The 8,393-nt window shown below is 31.7% G+C and overlaps 1 long non-coding RNA gene across 1 annotated transcript; it reads right to left on the reverse strand.

The window, feature by feature from the left end:
- Positions 1 to 2,559: 2,559 nt before the first annotated feature.
- On the reverse strand, positions 2,560 to 6,601 carry LOC147393213 (uncharacterized). Its single transcript, XR_015182378.1, has 2 exons — positions 6,338 to 6,601; positions 2,560 to 2,986 (listed from the first exon to the last, which is right to left on the reverse strand). It is a non-coding gene; the product is annotated as an uncharacterized LOC147393213 (long non-coding RNA).
- Positions 6,602 to 8,393: the final 1,792 nt, after the last annotated feature.

The raw sequence follows: 8,393 nt of genomic DNA on the forward strand, positions 1-8,393 counted from the left end.
GGGATGATTTTTTGTGAGGATGATCTCTATAATCAGTAGATCCCCCTCACAAAAAATCTGCCTATTATGAAATTCTAACCCCATGAAAAGTGATTACAAACTAATTGTAAAAAATTAATGGTTCACGATTCTTCAACTTATGCACTAGGGTTAGAAATTTTCGAATTAGTTGATGTTTGTGAGGATGATTTTCTTACCATAGCAATCACCCTCACAAAAAATCAGGCCATTCTGAAACTTTTAGCCTATTTTAGACAAAATACTTTATAAAGAATGTTGTTTAGGATTTGTCAAAAGAACACTACCCATACATATAGGACAGCATTCCGTAGACAACATTCTAAACAACGTTTTATCTTATAAGGCAAAATAGTTTCAAAATAAGCTAACCTTTTTTGAGGATGATCTATATGGTGAATAGATCATCCTCACAAAAAATCAGTCAATTCTAAAACTTCCAACCCTATGAAAATTGGTTACAAACTAACGGTTAAAATGAATGGTTCATGATTCTTCAACTTGTAAACTGGGACTAGCAATTTCAGAATGGACTGATTTTTTCCAAAGATTTATCTCACCATAAAGATCATCCTCACAAAAAATCAGCCCATTCTGAAACTTTTTACCCATATAAGACAAAACACATTGTCTACGGATCCTGACCCATATATATATATATATATGGGTCCCGTTCAGCAACAAACATTTTGGGAAAACATTTTTCAAAACATGGGTTAGAGGTTTTGGAATGGGCTGATTTTTGTGAGGATGATCTCTATGGTGAGGAGATCATCCTCACCAAAAATCAGCCAATTCCAAAACTTCTAGCCTCAGTTTACAAGTTGAAAAATCGTGGACCGTCCATTTTTTGTAAATCATTTTTGATGGGGTTAGAGGTTTTGGAATGGGCTGATTTTTGGTGATGATGATCTCCTCACCGTAGAGATCGTCCTCACCAAAAATCAGCCCATTCCAAAACCTCTAACCCATGTTTTGAAAAATGTTTTGCCAAAATGTTTGTCAAAATGTTTGTTGCTGAACATTTCCATATATATATATGTAAGTTGATTTATAAAATTCTTACCAAACTTGAATAAATTTTATCTCTAAATCAATTTGTGATGAAGCATCAAAATATTGTACATAATCTAGGACGAATTAGGAGTTTAGTTAAAATTTTATCAACTTTAGGAAAGCAAATGTAAGTGGACATACGAAACAGAACCAAGATGGGGCCAACAGGGTAAATCCAGGTTAGGGGATAAATTTGTGATAATAAATCATAATGAATATTATAATATCAATTCAAAAAATAATTATTGTATATACGTGAGAGTTTATGTCTAACCTTGATTCTATTTGGGTTTGGGAGTCACTACCATTCAAAGAGTTTAAAGTGTGAATGGACAACATTAAGATAGATTTTAAAATTCATTTTATGATGAATTTAGTGACTCAAAACTTGTTTTAACCTAGAGGTTTGGGTAAGGAGGCTCGGTTGCAAGAAAAAGAAGGTATTAGGCACCCATCTTACCCACCAAGTTGGTGGTTACCATGGTATTGACCAAAAATGAAGACTAAGACTGTTTATTTTGTGTGGAAAATTTTGAGTTAGCAATAAGTTGATGCATTGTTGTATGTTCTCCTAAGTCCGATGGTGTTGACTGATTGATTGTCATAAGGCTCCTTTCGAACAAATAAATTTACCTTACTCAAAAGGGCAAGTAAGGATCGAATCCAGAAGGATAAGGGTGAAAATTCAAATCAAATTATAAAAGAATCGAATCAAGATTAAAATCAATTTGTGTTATTTTGAAAAATTGACTTGACAAGAAATCAAGATCACAACGTAAAAAAAAAAACCATATTTGACAACCCAAAATCGTTGAATTTCATAAAATTCGACAGATCATGTCATCAAATTTTTTTTGTTCTTTCGACAAGTCGAAACCATCAAATTTATGGATAGGGAAAATTTTGATATCTCTAAGCCATCGAATTTGGGAAGCATCCACAATTTCGACAATCTTAGGCTGGCGAAATATGATTTACAAAATTCGTTGGCCTTGATGCATCAATTTTTTATTCAAAATTTCCAATTTTCACATAGTGAGTAGAAAAATCCATTGAAGAGCATGGATCCACCTAGAGTAGATCAAATACACAATTAAATTATAACATCTTTCGAACTCAACCTAAGAACATAATGAGGTCTTAGGTTGGAAAATTTAACTTTGAAACCAAGTATGAGATATTAAAACTAGGATTCTTTCACTCAAATGCGTGAATCCCTAGTGCCCAATATCTATGTTAAGAATAAACCATCTTGAGTCTTATCTAAGTATGTCCTATCTAAATTAACCATAAATGATACAAGGTACTTAACTAAGGACTTAATGCATAGGAGTTGGATAAGCATTAAAGACAATCTATTAAATAATAAACATAAAATTAAGAGGAAAGAAAATTAAAGGCATAATTGAACTTGTTCTAGGTTTTTCCACCTCTCCAATGGAGGGGGAACTTAGCCTATCGTCATTGCAAGGTAAGAAGAAATAGTAAAAGAGAAGAACTCTTCTTTCATTGATGGATCAAAGGTTACACCATCTTTTTCTTACTCACAATTACGAAAAATAAACCTAAACAAATTGGGGAAGAAGACCTAAACTAAATTGAAAGAAAGACTAAAAGAAACACAAATTATAATGGATTTAGGGTCCTATTAATAAATAATTCTCAATTTTTAAAAGAATTCGACATATTCAATCATTAGCAATTAGGGCGCCCATGTGTGTGGAACATGTCCATGTAAAATCATCCTGATTGATTACTCTTTTACCATGGTACAGTTGGGGTCCACTGTAATGCGCATTGGGGTGCAATGAAATTTGTCAAGTTTTCTCCATAGCTTTCTTGTATATTTTTTATTGCTCTAGTGTGCTTGAATTGCTCCACTTTGTTCATATTTGAATTTCTGATCTGAAGTCTGCATAATCAACCACACAATTATCAAATTTTTTAATTTATTCAATTATTCATACAATTATTTCTAATTAATATGATAAAGCATGAATAGTGTTGATATGAGTCATAAACATGATTATTTGGTAATTAAGGTAAACTAGTGCCGAGAAAATGATAACTACCTTAGAAATGTGCATTAAATCAAGATTTTAGGACATTGATCAATGTATGTGCTTCTAAGTGAATGAATGCAAATGGAATATGTTTTGTTCCCACTAGTTGGGATTTTAATGTTTGCTAGAATTTGGAGTCATAACTTAAAATGATTTCACTCTTTTGATTCTTAGCATCTTAATGATGATGCATGTTATGCAAATATACACACACAAGAGCTTAAATTTATTGGTAACTTTCTAAGAAACTTTCAAGTGTTTTGAAAGAGTCTTTGCAACCATCATTAATTTTGTATTTATAACTATATGAATGTATGCTTGATGTCCTCAAGGGAACTTATTATGGACTTACAAATGTAAGTGATCACTCCATAAAGAAGGTGTACTCCTCAACCTTATTCTGCCAATGAAAATAATTGCACTACATGATGTTCAAATAAAGGTTATACTACATGATGTATGCAAAAGCTTCCAAGAAGCCCAATATGGACTTAAAGATGGTCAGGATCATCCCATGAAAGGAGTGTACCCTCAATCCATACTTGCCAATACTATGATTTACATTACATGATTGCAAAGAAGTGAAAACATAAAAAGACATAAAGAAGATAGAGTGAGAGGGGTAAACAAGGGATTGAGGGATGCAAGCAAAGCAAAACTAAAATAAAATTTCCATCCTACCTTGGTCTTCTTCTTCCTTTGATTCTTCTTCTTTTCCCTTTCTTGGATCTTTAAGACTTGGCTTTAAAAAGGATTTGAGAGGATATTTGGACAGAATTTTGAGAAATGATGAATTTTCTTATTTGCCTTGGATGAGTCTTCTATTTATAGGCTTTTGGGAGGTCCTTAGGGATATAATAGTCCACACATCACAAGTTCACTTTAGTTTTCAAATAATCTCCATAAAAGATCGTGCTTACCTAACCTCAAAGAGGCCTTGATGGTCTTTTACACCCTTTTGAGTCTTATCAATCATGATTATCAAAGAATAAGAGAGTAAAAATACTCAAAGTTCTAGAGAATTCTCTTAGGAGGCAAGTTTGTATTTGCCTTTGAGAGGCAATAAGTTGGGTAAAGATTAGGCACAATTGTATGCAAATAAGAAATCAACAAGATGTCTTAAGGGTCAATTTCTTTGAATTGAGTCTCAACAAACTTGGTGTAAACAGGTAATTACTCCTAAGGTTTTAGATTATTCTCTTCAAGGGAAACAAGGTTCTATGTCCCACGAATTTGATCAAACTACATTGAATCTATAATGAATGGTTATGAATTATCTGCAAAAGGATGACCTCAATGGTCAATTGTCTTAGATTGAGTCTCAACAAACTAAGGAGATGATGGTAAATGTCTTTTATGAGAACCACGGGTCAAGACTTTCTCAAATATTATAAAACTAAATGTATGTGATTAATTCATACTTAATGATAGGATAAAAAGGAAACTCAACTTGCATTACCTTGCCAAAAGAAGGATTAGGGAGGTTAAAGGTGTAAAAGTACTTTAAAAAAGTCTATGACACATGGACTAAAAGTCCCAAAAATAATAAAAAAATAGTCTAGTCCTTTTATAAGTGAGGGATTAAGAAAACATTATTCTATGAAAGCGCCTTGACGCTTTTCACAATAAATAAAAACTATTTAAATTGGGGAATTTTGATAATTGGGGAGTCCCCACCTAGTTTAGGTTTAGGAACAAAAAAAAATTTCAAATAATTTCGGAGTGGTACATGGGTAGGAAATATGGGTTTAAGAAGGTTTTAGGTGTTGTATTCGCCCAATCGAGGTGTTCGGTCTCTGCTACGATCCAAGAAAATCTTAAGGTCAAGAAAAGAAGACTAAGATTAAATTAATGTCAAATCATTATAATTATTTTATACTTAAGTCCCAAAAATTAATTACAAAATCTACAATTTCTAATCCCTTATCGAAATAGGTTAGTGTGGTGCATTGTTGTTGTAGTGTGTAGTAAGCAGAAATACTACAAATCTTGTAAAACTTACACCAATGCTAAAAAAACTCAAAATGTGATGTTTTCCATCTGAAAAATGGTGTGTGAACATCAGAAACGCATCAAAGGTATTAATATCGATGTGCCCACATAAGAAATGAATTTTTGTGGGTTCTTGGCCTTAAAATTTTGATTTTATCAATTAAATTTTATTGCACCTTTTCTTTGAAATCATTCTCACAAGACCATGAGATCAAAAATAATGATACAACAACATGGATTGAAATTTTTCATAAGATCACGTGGCAAAATCGATTAAAGATTGAGTGAGAATGATTTAAAAAAAATGTTCCCACGATGATCCGAAGGATTATTAGCAGAGTACCATAATAATTCACAATCCACCATATGTTTGAAAATTCCCAAATTGGTCAATATCTCACCTTTTGTGTACAAATGATTACTAAATTGGTCAAATATCACCTTATGCACAAATAATTACCAAATTTGTCAAATTTTACCTTAGGCACATATAATTACCAAATTGATTCCGATTTCACCATAAGCATGAATAATTAATAAATTTGTTGATATTTCACCATGAGCATGAATAATTACTAAATTGATCAATATTTTACCATAACAAAAAAATTGAAAGTATCATAAGTTAGAAAATACTGAATTAACCAAGAAACCTATCACAAATGATTTAAAATAAATTTTAAAAATAAAAAGAATTTGGAACCTCAAACCTCAAATCCGAAAATCACCGCCATAAAAGCATTAAAGAATTCAAATACAATCACAATGGGGTATGTTGCCAAACACACAAAATAATGAATTAAAGTAAAGTACACACGTTCAAGACTTCTTTAGAGAAAATGATGAATTTACCTATGTGTTAATCTTTCAAAAAAAAAAAATTTTTGAAACCTCTATGTGCATTAAAATTGGTGTATAACTCGCATGTTAATTTTTCAAAGAAAATATCATTATTACAACCTCTCCATGCACTAAAATCAGTGAAAAAAGAAATAAAAGAAAATGGGGGTCGATCAAACCTACTGATGAAAATAATGGGGAGAAAATTCCATATAAAAAGAAAAAAAAACTTGTCATCGTTCGAAAATGAATCGAGCAAAACCAACAAGTAACTCGTATTTCAACACTCTCATCCCTAATTCAAGCATGCAGGTAAATACATGTTAACATCAATTAATTGAAAAGATATAAGAAAGAATAACACTTACTTTGAGTAATGAGTTTTGTGGTTATTAGGATGTCTCCTTCAGAGAGGTGAGGGTGAACTTCTCCTATTTCACGAATGAAGAAGACTGATGGAAAATGTTCAATAATTGAGAACTGTGAGGTGGTGTCAATGGTATGAGGTTGAAAGGGGTTGTGAGGACGGTGGACGTTACTGTGATGGTTTAAAGAAAAAGGAAGAAAAAGCTTATTGAGAATAATGGAGAAGAAAAAAGGGACATGTGGATTACGACACAATTGAATGAGACAAAAAGACCAGAAAGGGAGGGTCATGGTTATTGTGACTGAACGAGACAAAAAGAAAAGTCAAAAAATTCTTATAGAATGAAAAAGAATGAGTTCGATTTGAATCTAATAGTATGGCTTCTATAGGGAGAAAATGAAGTCATAGAGGGCTAATGGGAGTTTTCTGGTGCTGTTATACATAGAAAGAAAGATTGTGAGGTGAGGGTGAGGTGGCGTATGGCGAAAATAGAAAGGAAAGTAATGGAGGTGGTTCATTAATAGGAGGCTGAGGAGTAGACAATGGAGATGGTGAATGTCGTGTGGTTGAGTTGCTATGAAAAAATGTGAGTTTGTTTCTCCTTTTTCTCCTCTTCTGCTTCATTTTTTTTTTTTTGTGGCTCTTTTCTATTTTTTCTTCATTTTTTTGCTGTTGTATTTTATAAGAGAAATCATTTGAGAGGGTTGCTCATTCCTTTTTACAGGTTGTTGACTAAATCACAGCACGCCCCACACGTACAAGAGTTTTTATTATTGCATGTAATGGATTCCCTTTCTAAAATGATTGCACCTAGAACACATCGTGGGTTGGAGATTTCCAAAGAAGATTAAGTTATTTTTTGAACCCTCTTGTTATGATACTCTCATCAATATTTCTCTCTTTTCTTTTTTTTATATGGATCATTTCCAACGTGGGATAACTCAACCATGTTGATTTCTTTTGAAAGATTTTTCTCTTCTCCCTTCTTGGCTGAACGAAATAGGCATGCCGATATAAGACGACATTTCAAAAAAATTTCTTCTTTCTGACTTTTTTTATTAGTAAATTTAACATGTGGGATTTTTAAAGTTAGTGTTTCCTCTCTTATTTTTATTCTTACGGTGTTTTATTGAATCAAATGACCTAACTTGTGATGTGTTTTAGAGGGGTAATAATCTTGCGGATTTTGGGGTTTTCGTGACATTTTTAATTGACTTAGGATTGATTGATAATTGGTTAAAAGCTTGATTCGTGAATTTTTTTTAATATTGATCGAAGGTTGAATTGTTATTTATTGATCGGTTCGATTGGTTAATTTCAATTTTTAATTCATCGATTGGATGATTTTTAATTTGTGATTGGTCCGATTGAATGATTTGCAAGTGATTTGATTAGTTCACTGATGGATTTTAAGGGATTTAATTAGTTGTTAATATTTAAAAATTTTGAGTTTAATATTTGAATTAAAATTATAATTTTTCAATTTTGATTTAAAGGTTTTGATTATATTATTTGTGGCTTAATTTTTATTATTTTGTCCGATTAAGGATGTCTTTCTACGTAATGGAAATTGTCATTTTATGTGATGAATTTTTATCATTTTATGTGGCAATAGATGTCATTCCATGCAAGAAAAATCATTATTTTATTTGATGAATTTTGTCATCTTGTGCGGTGATAGGTGTCATTCCATGTAAAGAAAATCATCATTTCATGTGGTGGTAAGTGTAATTCCTAATGAAAGGAAATTGTCATTTTATATATATTAAGAATTTGTCATTTTAAAATTTTTTATTTTCTTAAGCGTCAGAAGTCTCTAGGTTTAGTTCATTTTTGCACGAATGTTTGTCGAAAGGTTATTTTTATCTCAAAATCTCATTTTTTTAGCGAAGAGAGATTTTTAGGTATATGTCGAATATCAAAGGTATTTTGGTCATTTTATCAAAAGTTTTTAATTTCAACGAGAGTCTTTGTTTGATTTCAATGTTATTGTTTTTAAGTCTTAAGGTCTCATTTTGCTAGCGTTGCGAGATTTTTAGGTTATCAAAATACATAGC

This window comes from Akebia trifoliata, chromosome 10, assembly GCF_017979445.1.
Source record: "Akebia trifoliata isolate Shusen 1 chromosome 10, ASM1797944v1, whole genome shotgun sequence".
NCBI classification, from domain to species: Eukaryota; Viridiplantae; Streptophyta; class Magnoliopsida; order Ranunculales; family Lardizabalaceae; genus Akebia; species Akebia trifoliata.